The following is an 11498-nucleotide window of genomic DNA, read 5'->3' on the forward strand; positions in this document are numbered from 1 at the left end:
TGGAGTTCTTAGCAGTGTAACGGTTGGCAAGATTCACTTATGCAATATTAATGACAGAACATTTGAGAAAGAAGAACATTTATTATTAACATAATAAAGTATAAAAACACAAGTTACTAAACAATCAAACTAACTAGGAGGTGTGTCAGTGTGTGTGTGAATGTAAATTAGCATGCTTTAAAGAATGCTCCCTAAGATAAGAGCCCCCCCCCCCCCCCCTTCTTCTGAGGTTGCCTCACGGCACAGGGGGAAGGCTTAACTAGGTGAGATGCTATGCATGTCTGTGTGGATGTTAATCAGATAATGATAGTCAGGGACAAAGCCTGTGGCGAGCCTAACTATTAACCTTCCTTTAACTTATGCCTACAACGTCAGAGCATATATCAAACTTATAAGCACACACAGATCAAATAAACAGTCTTGCTTAGCGTAGTATAATTATTAAGCCCAGATTATGTTACCAGTCTGAGGGAAAGAGGAAAAGAATTTGCAGTTCTGTGACGTCTCCTGGCTTTGTGGTCATAGAGTTCTGCATTCGCGATTCTGTCGAGCCGTGTGCTCAGATGCTGGTTGAAGTTTTCCTGCAGGACATCGCGTCGCTACGAGGAGTTTGGTAGAGCTTGAAGGGCGAGGAGATTTCCTTGAAGGGTGAGCTGTGAGCTGCACCTCTGACCTCCGGTTGTGGGTTGGATAAGGAGGAAGGAAGCTGGATCAGCCAGGCCCCCCCTCCTTGGCGATGTAGGAGAAGAGAAGCTGGATAGCCTGCTGGCCTTCGAAGGATTGTAGAAAGAGAAAGATCTTGGGGAGACCTCTCCTTATATTGGCCCCGGTGACCTCACAGGTCTTGGACCAGAGTGACCAATAGGAGTTGACCCTTGTGGTTCTTGACACCTTTGTGTGACATTGCCCAGACCCCAGGACATGCAGCATCCTGTTACATCCTCTGGGAGACTGAGTTCCTTGTCTTTCTAAGATCAATGGAACCTGTGGCATCTTGGGGGATTGAGTCCACTCCAGCACATGCGGCATGTTTGTTACAAGTTTGACTGAAAGGAGGCCTGTGGTTTGCACAAAAACCATGTCCCAACACTGGTTTCATCCCCTGAAGATGACGTTGTCGAAGGAACCATGCCTTTCAAAATGTGTATACCCTTTACACGCTGTCCAGGTGTGGGGTAGCGGTAATGCTGCTCTGCTACCGCATTTGAATGGGTAAGGTAGCCCGCCACCAATGTTTTTGCAGAATCGCTCATATCCTTGGTGCTCGTCTCAAAGACTCTGCGTACCACCTTGCTGCTCACTGCCGGGACATTGAACTTTTTTTGCAACCGTGCAATGTCATTGGTGGTCCGCTGAACCCCCTTCCCTGTGGTGGAAAGGAAGAATAAATCTTTTGGATCCTCGACGTCCTCAATGTCCTCACCCCTCTTGCGTTTCCTGCCGGCTCTCTGGAAGACTGGCCGTGACCGTCTGTAGTAGATATCAAACCACTGTTGGACAAAAGAAAGGACATTGATGGGAGAAAAATACATTAATTATGTTACTTTCAGCTGTAACAGAAATTATCTCTAACAGGTTCAGGCAGGAATTGTGGTGAACTTACTTGCTCCTGCTCCTGTGAAAGCGCAAACAAGGCCAGTTGTGTTGCTGCAGTCTTGTGCTCCTTTACCGCAATCACCCAACGTGGATGACCCTTCTCCGGTGAAAGTTCTTTGAACCTTGATAACCACTCACTCACAGTCATGTTTTCCACCACACTCGGCCGTTGCATGTGTCCTAGAACCACAACAGCCTCAAGGTAGTACAACACAATCTGGTTATCGCTCGAATCCAATGTGGCAGGATCCTCTTCAGACAGTGCATCCAAACATGCCAAGAATCTATCCTTGGCCTCCACCAATACAGCATGACAGTCTTGTGTTGTCAACTGATTTTCGTTCAGCATCCACTCATGCCTATGAGAAAAAAAGAGTGTGATATGAGACATATGAATTATGAAGTCAGAAGTGAAACTCAGCTAATTGCACCAGTATCAAATGTGATGACAAATCACATTTCAGCAGGCAGAGAAAAGATTACCAGGTATTGACCATTTATATGGGTACAATGAAACAAACCTTTGGTTGAGGATCTCCTTCCTTGCTTTCTTGCCCAGTATCGGCATCATCTGGCTGAGGAGCTGAGTGAAACATTTGGCCTCTTCATGGAGCTGCTTATCCGTATTTATCAGGTTGGTTGTGTCCGTGTGGAATTTCAGGAATCTTTTCAAGCTCTTGAGGTAATTTATCTGTGTTCTCTTCTTCAGTGTAGCAGAGGATTTAGTGAGGAACGTTTTTATAGATACCGAGAGACATTTTCAACCTGAAAATAAAAGACATCATGTTCAGTGACCTTCTAGCAATGACTGTTTTGCTTCATATAAATGCGTATAAAGGTTTCTCAGAAAAAGTGTTAAACATTTATTGGTCCTTACCTCCTGTTTGTAATTTCAAATCTTTTTGTCTTTTTTCATTTGCATGGCAAAATCTTTGAGAAGTGGGTGGCTCATAGGATGTCTGTCCTTAAGGCCTTTCTCATACATTTCTTGCTTGCTTTTTTGAGCAAACTTTCTTGTTCGAGTGCCAACAGGGGCCTCGTCAGCCATGTCACCCCCTTCATTGTTAGAAGTCGTTCTAGTGGATGGTCCAGCTTCAGCATCTGTATTGGATAGTGCCACGTATAACCATGTGGCGATTTTTCAGCTCCTCAACCAGTCTGTCAATAAGAAAACAAGATATTTGAAAATATCAGTATATAAAAATTCGTATCAAAAAAAAAAGGAGCAAGATAACGTTCTGTAAGCCACTTACCTTTGGATTGGAATCTTCATTTGACATGATTTCAGTGAGGTCTGAATAATTGAAAATTCTGCCTTCCTTAAGGATCTCGCTTGCTTCTTTCTTGGCATTTTCAACAATGGCTTGTATATCTTCCCTCGAGCCATCTTTCATGCATACCCTCGTCAAATGGACAGACAGGATATCTTGTGTTTTGGAACAAGCAGGACATAGCAAATAGTGCCTGTTTGGAGCTTTCTTGTAAAAGAAAAGAAAAAGCATGATTAACTTTTTTTAGTTTAACTCTACAGGCTATAAATAATTCCAAACATGTGGGTTAGGGTTAGGAAAACAGGAAAACATTAAAAATTCCTTACCATGGAGCCATTTGTCAAACTGAGATAGGTCAGTGAAGATGAAGCAATAACAATTGGTTTTGTTTGTATCCAGCAGTTGAGGGGAGGTTCTCCAGAATGAATTACAGCTGGAATCTATGACATTTGTTTGTTTGTATTCAGAAGATTCTCAAAAAAAGGTGTTTATTTTAAGGGAATACCATGCACCCTTTGTTTGAGGGTTCTCTTAAGAATTATCACTTTTATTTGATATGAATAGCAGGCCACCTTTGTTTGCACCCAGTATTTTGTTGTAGCTCCACCCATCAACATTCCCTGTCTCATCTGTGTATAAGTATTGGGCTTTCCAGCTGTAGTTCACTCTGGAGAACCTTTCCTCAACTGCTGGACTGGAGAATCATCCCTCAACTGCTGGATACAAACAAAACCAATTGTTATTGCTTCATCTTCACTGACCTATCTCAGTTTGACAAATGGCTCCAGGGTAAGAAATATTTAAAGTTTTCCTTAATAGCATGTATTAAAGTGGTGGGAGGTAAATTACTTAAGTAGATTTTTCACATATCTGTACTTTACTTGAGTATTTATTTTCCTGAACACAAATTTCTGTACTCTCTACTTATCTATTCTCAAAACTGGACGTGTCCAGTGATTTTTTTTTCCTAGCACTGTGCAGGTTGTTAACCAAAGAGGAAAACTATCCTATTTTTTGTGCCTAGAACTTGTTTCCTTTTGCTGACTTATCACAAGGGGTATTGTGTATCACTCCTGTTACTGATTAGAAAACGAAAGGTCCATGTTTAGTGATATTTACAGAATTGTTTAGCGGTTATACTGTGGTCTATAAGTGGTCTTAGGCAGACACAAGGGACACTTGTTTCTTACTATGTTCGTTCTTTGTTGTCCCTAGAAGCTCAGATGCACTAGTCCATTACTATTTGAACCTCAGCATCTGGGGGTTCAAAAGAGTATATGTATTTTTTTGTTATAATTTTTCAGTCAGTTGAAATAAATCCTGAGGAGAGCAATTTTGTTTTGTTTTGTGTCTGTATAGGCCCACTATAAAAAACACTTTGCATTTTAAATTTTGGTACTTGTACTTTTACTTTTGATACTTAAGTACATTTAATATGAGCTACTTTAAGACTTTTACTCAAGTCATTTTCCTACGGGTGACTTTTACTTTTACCGGAGTCACTTTCAGGTACGATATCTGTACTTTCACTCAAGTATGGCATTCAAGTACTTTATACACCACTGATGTATTACCATGTGTAACCATTGTACAACTTTTGTTGTAATGACATATGGATTAATGTATTTATTTTCTTTTTCCAGGAAATCAAGCAGACACTGGCTCCTCTGTCCAGTTTGTATGAAGACCCAAGAATCCCTAAGCTGTCACCTGCGCAGATCATGCATGAAGGAATCAGAAGAATCAGACAGAGAAGAGGTGGTTGAAAAGGCCAAGAGTGATGTGTTGGACCTCCTGAAGACTAGACGGGCTTTTAGCTATAAAGTTCTTAGACGCATTATCTCATCTTCAAATCCACTCGAAAGACTGATTGTGGAGCTGAAAAGTCATCACATGTTGGTGACCGGAGAGCCTACACCTTTGCCCCAAGGGAATCCAAGGTTTGTCGCAGAAACTGGTGAGCCATCCGGAGAGGCAGGGTCATCTGACGTGGAATCTGCTAGCAGCGGTGAATTGTTTCAATGTAACCGGGAAACAGCTTACAAGGCCAGAACCTCATTGAAGAAAGCGAACGAAATGGGGATTCTGGAAAAGCATTCTATAGATCATCCACTGCTTCAGGGCTTTGCCGAACACCTACGGGTCAATTTGGAAAATACGAAGTACAAACAGGAGGTTGACTGTTTCTCGGTACCTTTATTATGCCGACCCTGTCGAACCATCCTTGAAGTTTGTCAGGGACAGAGAGAAGCTCTTAAGCTACACAAGAAAACAGTCGGAGGCAAACTACACGGCACAGACTTCAGTCAAGTACCTAAAGTGCTTGAAAAGGTTGGTACTTTTGTTTTATTACTATGTCAACAGTTTACACTATACACATAAAAACTTGTTATTGCATGTACATAACTTAACTTAAATCCATCTCCTTCCTCCTTACAGATTCTTGGATTACAACACTGCATTGACCAATCTGAGACAGGATGACAAGGCGCTCTGCAATGGCTGCGTTGATTTCGTGGATTACATTGGCTCTGTGCAGAGTATGCTTTCTAAGCAAGTGAGCAAAGAGATTGTATCAAAGAGGCATGCCATGTTCATGGATAAAGATGTTCTTAGTCCTCGTGACTGCTTGGCCATTTTTGAGAAAGCTGAGGAAGGATTTTTGAACATCATGAATCAACTTGGTGACTGCTCTACCCCCCCTCCCCCTGGCGGCTTCTCAGTGCACATTTGTGCTGTACTATCTGGAGGCAATCGTCATACTGAAGCACTGTCAAAGGCCATGTGTGGTGGAGAACATGAAGGTGAGTGTTACTGTCCTCTATTGATAGATTTCCCTTGACAGTTTAGCCATTACATTTACTAACTCGCCGAATGGCTTGGGCGGAAACAAGAAGCGGAACATACAATCATATATGCAGCACATTTTGTGGTTGGAATTGCCCTGTCGAAGCAGGAGGAGGAGTGGTTTGAAAAGTACTACACAAGAGTGCGACCACAACACCTTGCTGCCAAAGGGAAACGCAAGCAGGATGAATGGAATGACAAGGATGGTGATGAATTTTTCTTTGTCTCCTCAACGGGGAAGAAAATCAACAACCCAACCGCTGACCTGGACCGCCTGCATGAAAAGCACAACCTCCCCCATGTGAACAGCCAGACTGTGCGGAGAACATTTGAGACGGAAGCTAACCGCTCGGATGAGCCAAAGAAGGCATTGGTGGCTGGCTACCTGGTCCATTCTGTCAACACAGCTGCAAAACACTATCGATCGAAAAATCGGGGGCCAGTTGTGGAGGGCGCTGATATATTGGCAAAGATGGTTGAGGCGTCAAGGTGAGCATATTTTATATTTGTCAAGACAATGCCTACATAGTCAAGCACACCATTATCTATATCGAACGCAGTTGTTTTTCTTCTAATCTCACTATTTTTCATTTTTATGTAGTGCCAGGCCTTCCGGAGAAGGCAACAGTCATGAGCCGTTTGGAGAAGGGCCTATTCATCCGTCTGATGAGTCTTCCAACCATGGTGACCATTGTGCTGACCTTTCATTGAAACAGCCAGTGATACATTTGCACAAGCTTCCAGGGGAAAATGAAAAGGTCAGGTTCCATGAGGCACTAAATCAACTCCTGAAAAAACACCCTGTTACACTGACTGGGAAACAGCCACAAGTGAAAGAGCGCAGGAATGTCTCTCAAGACTGGGAGCAGAAGCTTTACACACGCTGGCGGAAGATTCAGTTTGAAAAGCGTGTAAACCATACCCGTGGTGAGTACTTATTATTTAATTTTTTAGTATGTATTAATATTTATTTATATTTAACATTACTTTCAAGTAAGACCGATTGCACAAATCAAAGATTTCTATTATTGTATTCATGACTAACAAAACTTGTTATTTATTTTGACAGAACAATTCAGTCGGCGTATGCCAGCAAAAGACCGAGTCGACGCATGGGTACGAAAGCAGGGATGGAAGGGGATGACTGCCAACATAGGCAGTGTAGTTATCGACAACTGGGCTCCATCTGGATCTGTTGACCGTATCATGGACCGCAAACAGATTTAGACAATGGTGAAAACACAGCAGTGGAAAGGACTTTACATTCAGGATTTCAACGAAAGGGGCAGAGGGATCGTTACGACACGCACATTTAAGGCTGGTGAGGTTGTCTGCGACTACCATGGAACTGTTAGCAGAAAGAAGGGCGAGGAAATTCACAAAATCACCAATGAAAAGGAGACTGGCTATATCTTCTTTTTCTGGAACAGCAAAGGACAGGCAATGTGCATTGATGCCCACTCAGAGACTTGTCATTGCCACCCTGGGATGCAGACGGTTGGCAGGCTGATCACTCCAAAAGAAAATCCAACATAAGGCCCATGCATTTTGCTGTTGACATGGATGGAGAAGAAAAGGATATCATCCTTTTCCTCGCAAACACGACTTTACTGGTGGATAGGGAAGTTATGTTTGACTATGGAGTCAACAAGAACTCTTTTAACAGAGAGGGTGCAAGTTTTGAATGGCTCGACGACTAGCAAATATTGTCTCTGTACTTTTAAAACACAATTACAGTAAAGTGTTTTGATGCTAATACAAATAATTTGCTGTACTCTTCATCTTCTCATAATATTTCAACTCATTTTAAGCATTCAGTATGGGGGCCTGGCTGGCAGGGGGGCATTGTTGCAGACACCTGAGTGTTCATGTCACTGTCCTGCTTATTTATTTAATTTTCAAGAATAAAAACAGTGTTCCAACTGTATATACGTCTTTACGTATTTATTTTAAGAAAAAAAATGTTTTCCATTATTGTACAATACAAAACAGTGTAAATAATGTCGACATTTATAATTAATTTTGTACATTTGCATACACTGTTCGCCATATGCTGAAGAGGGATTTTCTTTTAAATGGAAAAATAACATTAATTTCGGTAAGTTAACTTTCTGGGAAGATGTGAGTGACCCAGACTCGTGACCTCAGATGCTTTTTTCTATTTTTAAACATTAATTCTAGAATTTCATCACTTGTGATGAAAAATCCACAGTGGGTTGACTCCCACTTCATGCCCAGAAAAGTGCACTAAAATCGGCCTGGGAAGAGGGGCTGAAACCCTGGAACTGGCAGGCAACCCCTGTATATAATAAAATTCACTCCTCTATTCCTGGCTCCGTTCTCATGATGTGTCTGTCTCCCTCCCCTGCAGCTGGGGTCTTATCCATTTAATACATTTACAAATGTGTTAGACTCAAATTCACTTATTTGGGGAATCTCAACACGTCAGCTGACATTCCCAGGATAAGTGAATTTGATCTGAGGATCCTAAGATTGTACCCGAAAACCCAGTCGGGAAATGAAAGAATCATTTCTGTTTCCTTGACTGAGCCTATGCATCAGTCCTGATGCGTGGCCACGAGAAAATGAACGAATCTCTCTTTCAGAGGACTCGTTACTCCCGAGTCCTTGTAGGGATTCGTTCAATATGAACAAATTTTTCACGAACGACACATCACGAATGGGGTGACTGATCCTTATAGGTGAGGAGAGGCGGTGGTCTAGTGGCGGAAACCTGGACTAGAGAAGGTCTCTGGTTCGACTCCACGGAGAGACAACGAAAGACGAAACCTGGATTGATCCATCCAAAAATCCAAGAGTCTCCCTACCCTGTCTAGTGCCCCTGAGCAAGGCACCTTACTTCTATTTGCTGACAGTCTCTGAATTTTTCCAACGGACTTGTCATTCAGCCGGTGACATCAATTTCATCAGCTTTCTCATGCCCCTAGATTGGGGAAAAGTCTACTATTTCAAAATGAACTGCCACCGCCACCAGTTTCACCACTGCTCCTGTGGAAGTGCGAGAAAAAATAAGGTTTCAAAAGTTTAGTATGGCAAAGCTGGGTGAACCTTTTCCTATGTAGGGTGGAGATGACATAATTCTGGTCTGACACTTGCCACACAAAAAGAGGTAACCACAGGCAACAGAGCTAGTACCTGATCACCTGGACTTAAGATACGAGTCTCTGATCGCCTACGACACAAACTGACGCAACGCCTTCCTCACAGATTTTGCTGTAATGTTTCGCAAAGGATAGGCAGCAGGGTATCGAGTGGATTGACACATCACCGTCAGCAGGTACAAACTCCCATTCTTAGACTTTGAAAAAAGGGCCTACACAGTCTATCAGCAAGCGCTCAAATGGGGAGGATACTGAAGGATTAGGTGACAGCGGAACAAGCTTGCTAGTTTGGTTTGGTTTACCTGTTAACTGGCAAGCGTGACATGTTTTGATGTACACTGAAATATCCCTTTTTAACTGAGGCCAATAAAAATACCAAAACACTTGTTTGTACGTCTTACCTCATTTCAAGTTTGCAACACACCTGCTCTTAGAGGGCTAGGTATTACAATTTGAAATATTTCCTTACCAGAAACCCCTTGACCTTGAAGCACCCATTTTTTACCAACACCCCCTCTTGTAGGAAATACCCGTGGGCTGAACTGGACATTTCACTGGATGGGCGAGGCTGAGAGAGAAGCTCTGATAGAGAAGGATCGTCTTGCTGCTAGTTAATCAAATCACTACGAGAGACAGACAAAGGAACAATAGGCAGCGACACACCATATTCAGAAATAACTTTTTGTTCTCTTTATCAGTCTGTGCTCGGGTTACTGCACATGCTGGAAATACCTCTGGGTCAACAGGTCCCCTCATCACTGGGGTAGAACAACCTACCAGAGAAGGCAGTAGATCAGGCCATACTTTGTTTCCAGACAGATCACTCCCTAGGATGATCACCACTCCTGGAACCGGTAATGATGGCTGGACTCCCATGGACACCTGTACCTTAACTAAAGCACAAGACAACAAAAAACGATGCCCTACCTGTGAGCACACACTGTAAAAGCAACGTCTTCTCTACATCAGTCCACTGGCGGTCTTGACTTAACCGCTCAAAAAGACAAAAGAAATTATCCACAGCCTTCTCACAATTTTTGTAGTTACCTTAAATTATAATCTACATCAAAAGTATCTGTGGAAAATGCTGGCGAAACTGGAGACAACTTAAGCTCTTTAATCAGCTCCAGTTCAACCTCACGCAGCCTAGTAGTTACCTTTAATCGTTCAAACTCCCATTCTTGCTCCCTTGCTTGAACTCACTCTTCATGGGCACGTGCTTCACTTTCCTGTTTCTTCTGTTCAAATGTTATGTCATCAAAGTCAGAAAGGAAAAAACTTGCCCTTTAACCTTGATCTAGCAGCTACTTCCTCTTCAGCAACAACCTCATCTCTGGAACTAACAGAAGGGGGAAACACTGGCAAAACACCAACCTGTCCTAACTGGGCTTTTAAAGTGGAGTGCATTACTTCCTTGCAAACCGTTTTAGGAAGCTCTATTTCACAATGCTCTGCAATTTTTAGCAACAGCTCCCTCGTACCTTTTCCTAGCACCTCCACACTTGGAAACTGCACAAAATCCTCCATGGTAGCCATCTTTTCAAAAGAACCAACCCATATATATATATATATATATATATATATATCATCACCTTTGGAATACCTTTCCCCTGACTATCTGCCTAACCAATGCTAACTACCTTCTCTAGACCCTAGTCTTCATGCATTTCATGACAGGTGTTTTAAACACAAAACCAATGACCAGGTAAAGCCCCAGCTTTGCTGTTACTCACCAGACGGACATGGACGTGTACCCAAGACACAAAGTCAAATCATGTTTATGCACAAAAATAACAAACAAAAATAACAAACCAACAGACCCCCAGAGAGAGATGCTGTTTCTTATTCCTACCAGGAAAGGTAACTCCAAAGGTAAATCCCTCTAATTAGTGCCTAATAATTAATGTAATTAGTCCCACCCATGTAAGCTCAAAGCACTACATTCACACTCTAAAGTTATCACACACCCTGGGCAACCAGTACACTATTCCAGGGGAAACTTAACCTACTAGAGGCCTATTACTTTCTCAGGACAGAAAAGAGTGAGAAACAAACCTGGACCGGATACCGGACGAGCCCCCACTTGTTACACCTTGGCTTATGTGTGCAACAAGAAACACTGAATGGCACAAAGCCCCGACGCCTGTGTGTGTGTGTGTGCCGTCCGCGACACACACAACACTGTTCAGGAAGCCACTGCAGAGGGCTTTTTTACTGCTCAGCCTTAAAATAGATGCGGACGTTAAAACATTGGGCGCGCCACACAGTTTGATAACCACTGCTCTATACAGTGGATCCCCCCCCTTGTCCGTTCCATTTTGGAGTCCCAGAGATTAACTGTCCCCCGCACCCCCTCTCCTTCCCCACACAGTATCAAGCAGAGGCGATGCAGTTGCAGGGAGCGCCAATTTGCCAATTCCCCACACAGTGATATGATAGATAATAGAAAACCGCTTCGCAGGTCAGATTACTTTTTTTTTTTTAAATGCCCGTGCCGCCCCCCACGTGACCTGACAAGGAGCCGCCCCGGGCAGCTGCCCGGTTCGCCCGTGTCCAAAACCGCCACTGTCTACCATTACGGTTAGCTCCCTCTCATTGTTTGAGCAGCTCTTGCTCTGCGTTAACTCCGTGCCTCTCCCGCTGTCACCTCCGTGGGTCACAG

This window comes from Platichthys flesus, chromosome 22, assembly GCF_949316205.1.
Source record: "Platichthys flesus chromosome 22, fPlaFle2.1, whole genome shotgun sequence".
Taxonomy (NCBI): Eukaryota; Metazoa; Chordata; class Actinopteri; order Pleuronectiformes; family Pleuronectidae; genus Platichthys; species Platichthys flesus.